At 44.7% G+C, this 14,355-nt stretch overlaps 1 long non-coding RNA gene across 1 annotated transcript in view; it reads right to left on the bottom strand.

The window, feature by feature from the left end:
- LOC130303259 (uncharacterized) overlaps window positions 1–14,355 on the bottom strand; it is a 50,481-nt gene that overhangs the window by 14,653 nt on the left and 21,473 nt on the right. The window contains exon 3 of the long non-coding RNA XR_008853361.1: window positions 11,742–11,888. This is a non-coding gene — a long non-coding RNA (uncharacterized LOC130303259). The remainder of the gene's footprint in view (window positions 1–11,741; window positions 11,889–14,355) is intronic.

Raw genomic sequence — 14,355 nt, forward strand, 5'->3', positions numbered from 1 at the left:
ATGTCAGCAGAGAGCCCTGTGTTCCAAAAAGAAAATAATTTTCTCTTTAGTACACAGCAGCTAATAAGTACTGGAAGGATTTAGATTTTTTTAATAGAAGTAATTTACAAATCTGTTTAACTTTCTGGCACCAGTTGATTAAAAAAAAAGCTATCCACCGGAGTACCCCTTTAAGATTTTATGTCTGTATATGTATTTACTTTAGTCAGCACCGACATGCCATATCTACGATTGTTAATTTGTAATCATTGTTTGTTCCATTTTCCAGCATATGTAAAGATCTAATGACAGAAACATTACATACATTGTGTTGTTTTCTTTCCAATCACCCATCATGCTGCAAAACATCCTCAATTGCAGAGTTCCTCATTTATTTATATCATTGGAATGTGGGCTGCTTCTTCGACACAAACCTCCTGAGTATCCATTGCAGTAAATCCTCCTTACTATCAAAAAATGTTCAGGGTAAGAATAACACGTGTCAGAAAGCTATTTTGTTTACTCCTCACTTTCACACATTTCCAATGGAGTGTGCCCAGAGAACCTTTTCCGAATGCCTCTTACTCAAAAGTTATTTTAAAAAAAGCATTTAACTATGTGTCAAGAGCATGCTACATATTTGGACTATTTTACACACCCTTTTCAATGAAAATATTTGAAATTGTCATTCAAGTCATAAATACCTCTCAAGATCATTTTGCTACATTTAATGTAATCATTTACAGTATATTGTTATCGGGTGTAAATTGGAATTTTCTTCTTTACGTTACTGATAAAAGGTTATAGCTGGGTTCACACAATGTAAAATGAAAACAAACAGCAGTATAACAGGTATACATAATGACAATTTATTTCATCTAGTAATTTGTTCTACTAAAGTCTATGAAAAAGTGTCCATCAGTGCACACATTGGGGGGTGATTCTCAAAAACTACTGTAATTTCTGTTCCAGGGATATTATTCACACCTTTTTTCCCCCCTCACATTTTCAAAGGTCTCTTGTGCTGCTTTGAAAATATGTGAAAACATTTTTGCCGTTTTTTTTTCGCGTCAACAATTTTTTTTTTTGCAGCCATATTGGATTTTTTTTACACCAAAATTGCCGAGTTTGGGGCCAAAATCAGAAATTTGACATCCCAGAAAATTCTGGTGGAAACATCTCACAAAATATTCCATGGTTACTAGTGCCCAGACAAGCGATAACTGTATAAATAAAACATTTCTGAGCTTAAATGTGAGCGCAGGTGCAGTGAACAAGAAAAAAAATATATATATTTATAACATTTTTCAATAATAATAACTATTTTTTTTAAATAATTACTTAAATACTTTTTCCCCAAAAAACTAAGAAAAAAACCCAAAAGAATAAAACTACAACCATTTCTGTGTGTTCTACACTATCATAAAGCTGGTGTGAAATTTTTGATGTAAACTGGACTCTCACCCCTCTGAAAATATCATGTAAAGCAGACAATATACGTGGACACGCCCACTTTTACAAAACTGACATGAACAGTGTAAACCGCGGCACAAAGCTCTTTGAAAATGTGGTCGATACTTTTCGTGCCAATTTTTTTTTTTATTTTGGTCCAAAATTCTTTGAGAATCTCCCTCATTGTATATAAAATGGCAGTGATTCCAATATACAATGTATGCACTGACAGACATTTTTTCTGGCTCCCTGCCTTGCTGCTTACTCTTGCAGGACATAAGAGGCTTTAGGTCTGTGGCCTATAAGATCTCTGGAGCATGCTGAGGATCTCTGCATCCCATCACCGGCGGCATATCTTTACTGCATTGCAGAAAAGGAAGAAAATTCAGCTCGTGGATGCTTCAAATCACAGCTTTATTTTAGGCCAGTGCACCTAGACAGGTAGACAATAACGCGTTTCAAGAGCAAGTGTGCTGTTAGTCGTATACTGATTGCACAGATACACAGGTTTATATAGGGGGAAACAATTCCCTCGGGTCACGCCTTGTGGGCCGGAGGAACTGTTAACCCTTCACAGGGGCATGTTTCACAATGAAACTTACAAATTTATTTAAATCCTCTTAAAAAAATAAGTATCAAAGTGATAGACATACAAGATATAAAAAGTATATGTAAAACAACAACATGAGGTTGGTATATGGCAAAAAAACTGTGGTCTGAACTGCAGCAGTTCAAAAATGTAAGATCACATCTGCCGTCTGTTCAGACCAGACGGAACTCATGTGGCTAAAGTAAGAATCCAAAATATTTCTCTGTTCAACACCTTCTGCCTGTGGTCACCTCCTCTAAAGGGAGGATTAACTCTCTCAATTGCACAAACGGTTAAAGAAGAGAAGGAACCATTATGAACTTCAGAACAATGTCTAGATACAGCAGAAACATTTTTTGAGGCAAAGTGTGAAATGTCTTATAGGTGCTTCCATATTCTTTCTTTCAATGGGGTTGTGGTACAGCCCACATACTGCATTCTGCAAGTGGTGCATGGAACCAAGTAGACCACATATGTGGAATTACAGTTGGTATACTGTTTAATGGTGTATGTTTTACCAGTTACATAAGAGACAAATGCTTTTGGTTACATGCATCACGTACAGCGATTGTGTCCACATATATATGATCCTTTATATGTAAGCCATTAAGAAATGGTGGGATGGAATGTCTGGATTAAACTGGGGACACCAACTGACCAATGGTTGGTGCCCTCTTGGCAACACACCTGTGTCCAGATTTAGAGACACATGAGAAGAGCGGGTCAGAAAGTATCATAGGGATATATACAGTGGGGATCAAAAGTTTGGGCACCCCAGGTAAAAATTTGAATGAATGTGCATAAAGAAGCCAAGGAAAGATGGAAAAATCTCCAAATTGCATCACATTACAGATTAGACATTCTTATAATATGTCAACAAAATTAGATTTTATTTCCATCATTTACACTTTCAAAATAACAGAAAACAAAAAAATGGCATCTGCTAAAGTTTGGGCACCCTGCAGAATTTATAGCATGCACTGCCCCCTTTGCAAGCTGAGACCTGCCAGTGTCATGGATTGTTCTCAATCATCATCTGGGAAGACCAGGTGATGTAAATCTCAAAGGTTTTAAATGCCCAGACTCATCTGACCTTGCCCCAACAATCAGCACCACGGGTTCTTCTAAGCAGTTGTCTAGAAATCTGAAACTGAAAATAGTTGACGCTCACAAAGCTGGAGAAGGATATAAGAAGATAGCAAAATGTTTTCAGTAGTCAATATCCTCTGTTTGGAATGTAATTAAGAAATGGCAGTCATCAGGAACAGTGGAAGTTAAAGCAAGATCTGGAAGACCAAGAAAAATATCAGACAGAACAGCTCGCAGGATTGTGAGAAAAACAATTCAAAACCCATGTTTGACTGCACAATCCCTCCAGAAAGATCTGGCAGACACTGGAGTTGTGGTACACTATTCCACTATAAAGAGATACTTTTACAAATATGGTCTTCATGGAAGAGTCATCAGAAGAAAACCTCTTCTACGTCCTCACCACAAAAATCAGCGTTTTAACTTTGCAAATGAACATATAGACAAGCCTGATGCATTTTGGAAACAAGTTCTGTGGATCGATGAGGTTAAAATTGAACTTGAGCAAAGGTACGTTTGGAGAAGAAGGGGAACAGAATTTAGTGAAAAGAACCTCTGTCCAACTGTTAAGCATGGAGGTGGATCAATCATGCTTCTCGGTTGTATTACAGCCAGTGGCACAGGGAACATCTCACAAGTAGAAGGAAAAAGGATTCAAAAAAATTTCAGCAAATTTTGGATGCTAACTTGATGCCATCTGTGAAAAAGCTGAAGTTAAAGAGAGGATGGCTTCTACAAATGGATAATGATCCTAAACACACCTCGAAATCAAGAGGCGTAAACTGAAGGTTTTGCCATGGCCTTCACAATCCCCTGACCTCAACATAATTGAAAATCTATGGATAGACCTTAAAAGAGCAGTGCTTGACAGACAGCCCAGAAATCTCAAAAAGACTTTTGTAAGGAAGAATGGGCAAAGATACCTCAAACAAGAATTGAAAGACTCTTGGCTGGCTACAAAAAGCGTTTACAAGCTGTGATACTTGCCAAAGGGGGCAGTACAAGACATTAACTCTGCAGGGTGCCCAAACTTTTGCAGACGCCATTTTTTTGTTTTCTGTTATTTTGAAAGTGTAAATGATGGAAATAAAATCTAACTTTTGTCGACATATTATAAGAATGTCTAATCTGTAATTTGATGCCTTTTGGAGATTTTTCAATCTTTCCTTGGCTTCTTTATGCACATTAATACAAATTTTTACTTTGGGTGCCCAAACTTTTGATCCCCACTATATATGCACTACTTTGCATATAGAAGAAAATTCAACACTGTTTGTGGTGGAAAATATTACTGGAGATACATCTGGAATGTCCACTTTTGTCTTTGTCTTACTTTGGCTGAGAGCGATTTTCTTCCCTTTTCTGCATTGCATTTTTGTGCCATCCAGCACTTGCATCCGTGCTCCGGACATTGTGTTGGGGTGAGCTGGTGTATCTATCTTTTTTCACCTTTACTGCATTGTTGTTACGCCGAGCGCTCCGGGTCCCCGCTCCTCCCCGGAGCGCTCGCTACACTTCCCTCACTGCAGCGCCCCGGTCGGTTCCACGGACCCGGGGCGCTGCGTTACTACCTCCGGCCGGGATGCGATTCGCGATGCGGGTAGCGCCCGCTCGCGATGCGCACCCCGGCTCCCGTACCTTACTCGCTCCCCGTCAGTTCTGTCCCGGCGCGCGCGGCCCCGCTCCCTAGGGCGCGCGCGCGCCGGGTCTTTGCGATTTAAAGGGCCACTGCACCGCTGATTGGTGCAGTGGTTCCAATTATTGTTTACACCTGTGCACTTCCCTATATCACCTCACTTCCCCTTCACTCCCTCGCCGGATCTTGTTGCCCTAGTGCCAGTGAAAGCGTTCCTTGTGTGTTCCTTGCCTGTGATTCCAGACCTTCTGCCGTTGCCCCTGACTACGATCCTTGCTGCCTGCCCCGACCTTCTGCTACGTCCGACCTTGCTTCTGTCTACTCCCTTGTACCGCGCCTATCTTCAGCCGCCAGAGAGGTTGAGCCGTTGCTAGGGGATACGACCTGGTCACTACCGCCGCAGCAAGACCATCCCGCTTTGCGGCGGGCTCTGGTGAAAACCAGTAGTGACTTAGAACCGATCCTCTAGCACGGTCCACGCCAATCCCTCTCTGGCACAGAGGATCCACTACCTGCCAGCCGGCATCGTGACAGTAGATCCGGCCATGGATCCCGCTGAAGTTCCTCTGCCAGTTGTCGCTGACCTCACCACGGTGGTCGCCCAGCAGTCACAACAGATTGCGCAACAAGGCCAACAGCTGTCTCAACTGACTGTTATGCTACAACAGTTACTACCACAGCTCCAGCAATCATCTCCTCCGCCAGCTCCTGTACCTCCTCCGCAGCGAGTGGCCGCTTCTGGAATACGACTATCCTTGCCGGATAAATTTGATGGGGACTCTAAGTTTTGCCGTGGCTTTCTTTCCCAATGTTCATTACACTTGGAGATGATGTCGGACCAGTTCCCCACTGAAAGGTCTAAGGTGGCTTTCGTAGTCAGCCTGCTGTCTGGAAAAGCCCTGGCTTGGGCCACACCGCTCTGGGACCGCAATGACCCCGTCACTGCCTCTGTACACTCCTTCTTCTCGGAAATTCGAAGTGTCTTTGAGGAACCTGCCCGAGCCTCTTCTGCTGAGACTGCCCTGTTGAACCTGGTCCAGGGTAATTCTTCCGTTGGCGAGTATGCCGTACAGTTCCGTACCCTTGCTTCAGAATTATCCTGGAATAATGAGGCACTCTGCGCGACCTTTAAAAAAGGCCTATCCAGCAACATTAAAGATGTTCTGGCCGCACGAGAAATCCCTGCTAACCTACATGAACTCATCCATCTTGCCACTCGCATTGACATGCGTTTTTCCGAACGGCGTCAGGAGCTCCGCCAGGATATGGACTCTGTTCGCACGAGGCGTTTCTTCTCCCCGGCTCCTCTCTCCTCTGGTCCCCTGCAATCTGTTCCTGTGCCTCCCGCCGTGGAGGCTATGCAGGTCGACCGGTCTCGCCTGACACCCCAAGAGAGGACACGACGCCGCATGGAGAATCTCTGCCTGTACTGTGCTAGTACCGAACACTTCCTGAAGGATTGTCCTATCCGTCCTCCCCGCCTGGAAAGACGTCCGCTGACTCCGCACAAAGGTGAGACAGTCCTTGATGTCTACTCTGCTTCTCCACGTCTTACTGTGCCTGTGCGGATGTCTGCCTCTGCCTTCTCCTTCTCTGCTGTGGCCTTCCTGGACTCTGGATCTGCAGGAAATTTCATCTTAGCCTCTCTCGTCAACAGGTTCAACATCCCGGTGACCAGTCTCGCCAGACCCCTCTACATCAATTGTGTAAACAATGAAAGATTGGACTGTACTATACGTTTCCGCACGGAGCCCCTTCTAATGTGCATCGGATCTCATCACGAGAGGATTGAACTGTTGGTCCTCCCCAATTGCACTTCTGAAATCCTTCTTGGACTTCCCTGGCTTCAACTCCATTCCCCAATCCTGGATTGGTCCACTGGGGAGATCAAGAGTTGGGGGCCCTCTTGTTCCAAGGACTGCTTAAAACCGGTCCCCAGTAAACCTTGCCGTGTCCCTGTGCTTCCTCATGTAACCGGTCTCCCTAAGGCCTATATGGACTTTGCGGACGTTTTTTGCAAAAAACAAGCTGAGACTCTACCTCCTCACAGGCCTTATGATTGTCCCATTGACCTCCTCCCGGGCACTACTCCACCCCGGGGCAGAATCTATCCTCTGTCCGTCCCAGAGACTCTTGCCATGTCTGAATACGTCCAAGAAAATTTAAAAAAGGGCTTTATCCGTAAATCCTCCTCTCCTGCCGGAGCCGGATTTTTCTTTGTGTCCAAAAAAGATGGCTCTCTACGTCCTTGCATTGACTACCGCGGTCTTAATAAAATCACGGTTAAGAACCGCTACCCCCTACCCCTCATCTCTGAACTCTTTGATCGTCTCCAAGGTGCCCATATTTTTACCAAACTGGACTTAAGAGGTGCTTATAATCTCATCCGCATCAGAGAGGGGGATGAATGGAAAACGGCATTTAACACCAGAGATGGACACTTTGAGTATCTGGTCATGCCCTTTGGTCTATGCAACGCCCCTGCCGTCTTCCAAGACTTTGTTAATGAAATTTTTCGTGATCTACTATACTTCTGTGTTGTTGTATATCTGGACGATATCCTGATTTTTTCTGCCAATCTTGAAGAACACCGCCAGCATGTCCGTATGGTTCTTCAGAGACTTCGTGATAATCAACTCTATGCCAAAATAGAGAAATGTCTGTTTGAATGCCAATCTCTTCCTTTTCTAGGATACTTGGTCTCTGGCCAGGGACTACAAATGGACCCAGATAAACTCTCTGCCGTCTTAGATTGGCCACGCCCCTCCGGACTCCGTGCCATCCAACGTTTTTTGGGGTTCGCCAATTATTACAGGCAATTTATTCCACATTTTTCTACCATTGTGGCTCCTATTGTGGCTTTAACAAAAAAAAATGCCGATCCCAAGTCTTGGCCTCCTCAAGCGGAAGACGCCTTTAAACGACTCAAGTCTGCCTTTTCTTCGGCTCCCGTGCTCTCCAGACCTGACCCATCTAAACCCTTCCTATTGGAGGTTGATGCCTCCTCAGTGGGAGCTGGAGCTGTCCTTCTACAAAAAAACTCTTCCGGGCATGCTGTTACTTGTGGTTTTTTTTCCAGGACCTTCTCTCCGGCGGAGAGGAACTACTCCATCGGGGATCGAGAGCTTCTAGCCATTAAATTAGCACTTGAGGAATGGAGGCATCTGCTGGAGGGATCAAGATTTCCAGTTATTATTTACACCGATCACAAGAACCTCTCCTACCTCCAGTCTGCCCAACGGCTGAATCCTCGTCAGGCCAGGTGGTCTCTGTTCTTTGCCCGATTTAATTTTGAAATTCACTTTCGGCCTGCTGATAAAAACATTAGGGCCGATGCTCTCTCTCGTTCCTCAGATGCCTCTGAAATTGAACTCTCTCCTCAACACATCATTCCTCCTGACTGCCTGATTTCCACTTCTCCAGCCTCCATCAGGCAAACTCCTCCAGGAAAGACCTTTGTTTCTCCACGCCAACGCCTTGGGATCCTCAAATGGGGTCACTCCTCCCATCTCGCAGGTCATGCGGGCATCAAGAAATCTGTGCAACTCATCTCTCGCTTCTATTGGTGGCCGACTCTAGAGACTGATGTGGTGGACTTTGTGCGAGCCTGCACTATCTGTGCCCGGGATAAGACTCCTCGCCAGAAGCCCGCTGGTTTTCTTCATCCTCTACCTGTCCCCGAACAACCTTGGTCTCTGATTGGTATGGATTTTATTACTGACTTACCCCCATCCCATGGCAACACTGTTATTTGGGTGGTCGTTGATCGATTCTCCAAAATGGCACATTTCATCCCTCTTCCTGGTCTTCCTTCAGCGCCTCAGTTGGCTAAACAATTTTTTGTACACATTTTTCGTCTTCACGGGTTGCCTACACAGATCGTCTCGGATAGAGGCGTCCAATTTGTGTCTAAATTCTGGAGGGCTCTCTGTAAACAACTCAAGATTAAATTAAATTTTTCTTCTGCATACCATCCTCAATCCAATGGACAAGTAGAGAGAATTAACCAGATCTTGGGTGACTATTTACGACATTTTGTTTCCTCCCGCCAGGATGACTGGGCAGATCTTCTACCTTGGGCCGAATTCTCGTATAATTTCAGAATCTCTGAATCTTCCTCCAAATCTCCGTTTTTCGTGGTGTACGGCCGTCACCCTCTTCCCCCCCTCCCTACCCCCTTGCCCTCTGGTCTGCCCGCTGTGGATGAAATTTCTCGTGATCTTTCCACCATATGGAAAGAGACCCAAAATTCTCTCTTACAGGCTTCTTCTCGCATGAAGAGATTCGCAGATAAGAAAAGAAGAGCTCCTCCCATTTTTTCCCCTGGAGACAAGGTATGGCTCTCCGCTAAATATGTCCGTTTCCGTGTCCCGAGCTATAAGTTGGGACCACGCTATCTTGGTCCTTTTAAAGTTTTGTGTCAAATTAATCCTGTCTCTTACAAACTTCTTCTTCCTCCTTCTCTTCGTATCCCTAATGCCTTTCACGTCTCTCTTCTTAAACCTCTCATCCTCAACCGTTTTTCTCCTAAATCTGTTCCTCCCACTCCTGTTTCCGGCTCCTCGGACATCTTCTCTGTCAAAGAGATTTTGGCCTCTAAAAAGGTCAGGGGAAGAACTTTTTTTTTAGTGGATTGGGAGGGTTGTGGTCCAGAAGAGAGGTCCTGGGAACCTGAGGACAATATCCTGGACAAAAGTCTGATCCTCAGGTTCTCAGGCCCCAAGAAGAGGGGGAGACCCAAGGGGGGGGGTACTGTTACGCCGAGCGCTCCGGGTCCCCGCTCCTCCCCGGAGCGCTCGCTACACTTCCCTCACTGCAGCGCCCCGGTCGGTTCCACGGACCCGGGGCGCTGCGTTACTACCTCCGGCCGGGATGCGATTCGCGATGCGGGTAGCGCCCGCTCGCGATGCGCACCCCGGCTCCCGTACCTTACTCGCTCCCCGTCAGTTCTGTCCCGGCGCGCGCGGCCCCGCTCCCTAGGGCGCGCGCGCGCCGGGTCTTTGCGATTTAAAGGGCCACTGCACCGCTGATTGGTGCAGTGGTTCCAATTATTGTTTACACCTGTGCACTTCCCTATATCACCTCACTTCCCCTTCACTCCCTCGCCGGATCTTGTTGCCCTAGTGCCAGTGAAAGCGTTCCTTGTGTGTTCCTTGCCTGTGATTCCAGACCTTCTGCCGTTGCCCCTGACTACGATCCTTGCTGCCTGCCCCGACCTTCTGCTACGTCCGACCTTGCTTCTGTCTACTCCCTTGTACCGCGCCTATCTTCAGCCGCCAGAGAGGTTGAGCCGTTGCTAGGGGATACGACCTGGTCACTACCGCCGCAGCAAGACCATCCCGCTTTGCGGCGGGCTCTGGTGAAAACCAGTAGTGACTTAGAACCGATCCTCTAGCACGGTCCACGCCAATCCCTCTCTGGCACAGAGGATCCACTACCTGCCAGCCGGCATCGTGACAATTGTAATGTCTGCCCCTGGCTGTGGCAACAGCCAACAAGAAGAGAACGCTGGGCTGTGGCAACCAGCAACAGGAAACATCTTTTGTTTTTATTTTTGTTGTCATAAACTGGGCACTAATAATAGCCGTCTGGTGCACAAAATGCACTATGCACTTTTAACAGTAAATCTAGTGAAGTGAGGTGGGTGCAAGTCAAATCAGAGAAAAGATCTCTCCAAAGGTGTTCAATGGGATTTAGATCTGGACTCATTGCTGGCCACTTCAGAACTCTCCAGCGCTTTGTTGCCATCCATTTCTGGGTGCTTTTTGATGTGTGTTTGGGGTCATTGTCCTGCTGGAAGACCCAAGATCTCAGACGCAAACCCAGCTTTCTGACACTGGGCTGTACAGTGCGACCCAAAATCCATTGGTAATCCTCAGATTTCATGATGCCTTGCACACATTCAAGGCACCCAGTGCCAGAGGCAGCAAAACAACCCCAAAACATCATTGAACCTGCACCATATTTCACTGTAGGTACTGTGTTCTTTTCTTTGTAGGCCTCATTCTGTTTTCGGTAAACAGTAGAATGATGTGCTTTACCAAAAAGCTCTATTTTTGTCTCATCTGTGCACAAGATGTTTTCCCAGAAGGATTTTGGCTTACTTAAGTTCATTTTGGCAAAATGTAGTCTTACTTTTGTTGGGTTGCAAACTTCTTGATAATGTTGCGCACTGTCGACAAAGGCAAATCTAGATCTCTTGAGATGGACTTGTAACCTTGAGATTGTTGATATTTTTCCACAATTTTGGTTCTCAAGTCCTCAGACAGTTCTCTTCTCCTCTTTCTGTTGTCCATGCTTAGTGTGGCACACACAGACACAAAATGCAAAGACTAAATTAACTTCTCTCCTTTTTACCTGCTTTCAAGTGGGATTTTTTATATTGTCCACACCTGTTACTTGCCCCAGGTGAGTTTAAAGGAGCATCACATGCTTGAAACAATCTTATTTTTCCACAATCTTGAAAGGGGGCCAATAATTTTGTCCAGCCCATTTTTGGAGTTTGGTGTGACATTATGTCCAATTTGCTTTTTTTCTTCCCTTTTTTGGTTTAGTTCCAATACACACAAAGGGAATAAACATGTGTATATCAAATAATGTGTTACTGCAATCCTTTTCTGTGAGAAATACTTCATTTTCTTGAAAAATGTAAGGGGTGTCATGACTGTATACTGTCTACACAACCTGGCTAACAACCTTCCTGGTTACCTACCTAGCTACATACCTGCCTACCTACTGAGGGTGTCAGTTTACATCTCTAAGGGTGTTTTTACCTAGTTAAGGCCATACCTGCCTATGGAGGGGAATAACTAATAAGTGAACTAACTACTGTGAAACATACCTACCTAATATGGGAACTATCTGCCTACTGTGGGGGATATACCTACTTAAAGGGGTACTACCGTTGAAAACTTTTTTTTTTTTAATCAACTGGTGCCAGAAAGTTAAACAGATTTGTAAATTAGATAAAAAACAAAAGCACGTATGCGCACTCACCGCTCAGCAGAGATCAGTCGGCGTGGGGATCCGGTCCACGGAAGGCTGGGTCACAGCATCGGTGCAGTAGGATAGGCGCTCGGAGGCGACGCCGGCTGTTTCACACAAGTCAGTGTGCTTCTTCCGGCCTCCTGCTCTGGACAATTCCTAAAATGAACAGCAGAGGTCAGCAGATAGCACTGTGGTCATGACATAAGAGAAATCCAAAAACATAAACATCTCCTCTGTAGTATACAGCCCCTAGAAAGTACTGGAAGGATTAAGATTTTTTAATAGAAGTAATTTACAAATCTGTTTAACTTTCTGCCACCAGTTGATTACAAAAAATGGGAATTCCCTTTAATGGGAAACCTACTAATCTACCAACTTTTACTGTGCAAGACATCAATGGGGGCATTATTACAGTTTGGAGGCCTATAGATGGGGATATTGTGTAGAGGAGAGGAGGGCACTGGAACAATGTGAAGTCTAAGATGTATGTCCAGCAGATGCTGAAGAGTTTGGGCTGGAAGAAGTCTCCATGGTCGTCTGAGCCGGATGGAGAGGAAAAGGAAAGAGGATGACTGTGATCACAATGTCAATTGTGAGTCATGTGATTAAACTGTGTGTTGATTACTGCAATATGTGACTTTTTTTTGGGGGGGGGGGTTAGGTTAGGGGGGTGCTGATACAGCCCATCTACAGATAGAGATGTTGATACAGCCCCTTTCTTGCTATATACCCCTCTGTCTTCCACTATATGGTCACTCTATGGTGATAATACAGGTCTTACTATTACTATAGCTATTTTTAGTCGGTAACAGTATGATGGAAATAGTTGTTTTTTCACCACCATAGTGGTATTTTTTGTAATATTGGCTTTGATATACTGAATTTTTTTCAATAAGTTCACTGTTACAGAGTCTGTTCAGTGCAGAAAAACAAAGCCAGATGGACACCAACTGATCCCAACAGATCCCATTGACTTTAATGGTTTCAGCATTTAAATGGATTCTGCAAAGGAGCTGCACAAAGAAAGCTGAAACGCAAATGTGAACATAGCCCAACAGGATAGTGATAATATTTGTGGGGTTATTTGTTAAATGAATTACTATATTATTTATAGATATAATATCATACAAAGTATCTTTTTTATTTAGTATTTTTTTGTGTGCAGCAGATAGCTGATTGCAGCAAAGGGCTGTGCGAACGATCCAGCGATCATTCATGCTGCCCTGCCTGCACAATGCTAAGCCATGTGAAAGGCTCTGTAAACGAACAGCAATATACAAGATCACTGCTCATTTACTTAGTCACCCGGAAATTAATTCCTTCAGTAAAGAAAATGATGTAGAATAATAAAAAGTGCCCTAAAAAAATCAACTTAGACAACCTCTACAACTTTGAGCTGAATGCGTGTCGTTTATCCTGACAGCCAAAAGAAGGCTATCTTTATAATTTTTCCTGTAAATGGAGCCATAAATGATGACATATATTGTTCTTTGTCGAAAATTTTAGACTTTTTTCAGAACCTGTCAAGGCAGGAGTGGGATACACTAAAACACACTATTCTGTCTCATGAAGCTACCAGATAGAATGTAAATGTATAGTATCAACCAACTGAAAGGAAACATCTTAGTTTTATTGGATGGAACTTACTTTACCTTAAACAATATTAATTCATGGATTATGTCTTGGTTGTTATAAATAAACCAACATGATTTCACGTTATATACAGGAAACCCTAGCAACAGATACACATTTAACAGGGACTGACTAAGCCTAGAGAAAGCATCATAATATTAATGTGGAACCTTATTAAAACCAATGGTAATATGTGTTACATGGGTTGTTGTTAAAGTAAACATTCTGTAAATTTTATTTAGGGTAATTTCTTAATATCTAAATCCTAAATCAAAAGAAGGTACAATTCTAATACCAAGGAATTGAAGGCAGATGGAGAACAAATCCCCCATTGCTGCTTTTCTTGGCACCATGCACAGTGATCGTCACTTTCCGGAAAAACTTGGTTCCTTCCGAATTTATTCACTGCGAATTGCTATTAAAATAGGGGTGTAGAACCCTTTGCCTTGCTGTAACACGCATAGGGTGTGTGCTGGATTAGTGAAATAATACTGTTATTTAGTATGACATGCAGATCAGAGGCGTCGCTTTTAGAATCACTGTCGCAGAGCGGCACAATGACAGACCCTGGAGGTGGCATCAGTATGAGGAGACCATATATGTTACACCGAGCGCTCCGGGTCCCTGCTCCTCCCCGGAGCGCTCGCGGCGTTCCTCTCTCTGCAGCGCCCCGGTCAGACCCGCTGATCGGGAGCGCTGCACTGACACTGCCGGCGGGGATGCAATTCGCATAGCGGGATGAGCCCGCTCGCGAATCGCATCCCAAGTCACTCACCTGTCCCGGTCCCCGGCTGTCACATCCTGGCGCGCGCAGCTCCGCTCCTTAGGGCGCGCGCGCAGCAGCTCTCTAAGATTTAAAGGGCCGGTGCACCAATGATTGGTGCCTGGCCCAATCAGTCTGATTAGCTTCCACCTGTGCACCTGTGAAGAACATATAGTGGCTGAATGACACAGCGCGGAGGTGGAGGCAGCATATAGTGTCTGAATAACA

Source organism: Hyla sarda, chromosome 1 (assembly GCF_029499605.1).
Source record: "Hyla sarda isolate aHylSar1 chromosome 1, aHylSar1.hap1, whole genome shotgun sequence".
In the NCBI taxonomy this organism is placed as follows: Eukaryota; Metazoa; Chordata; class Amphibia; order Anura; family Hylidae; genus Hyla; species Hyla sarda.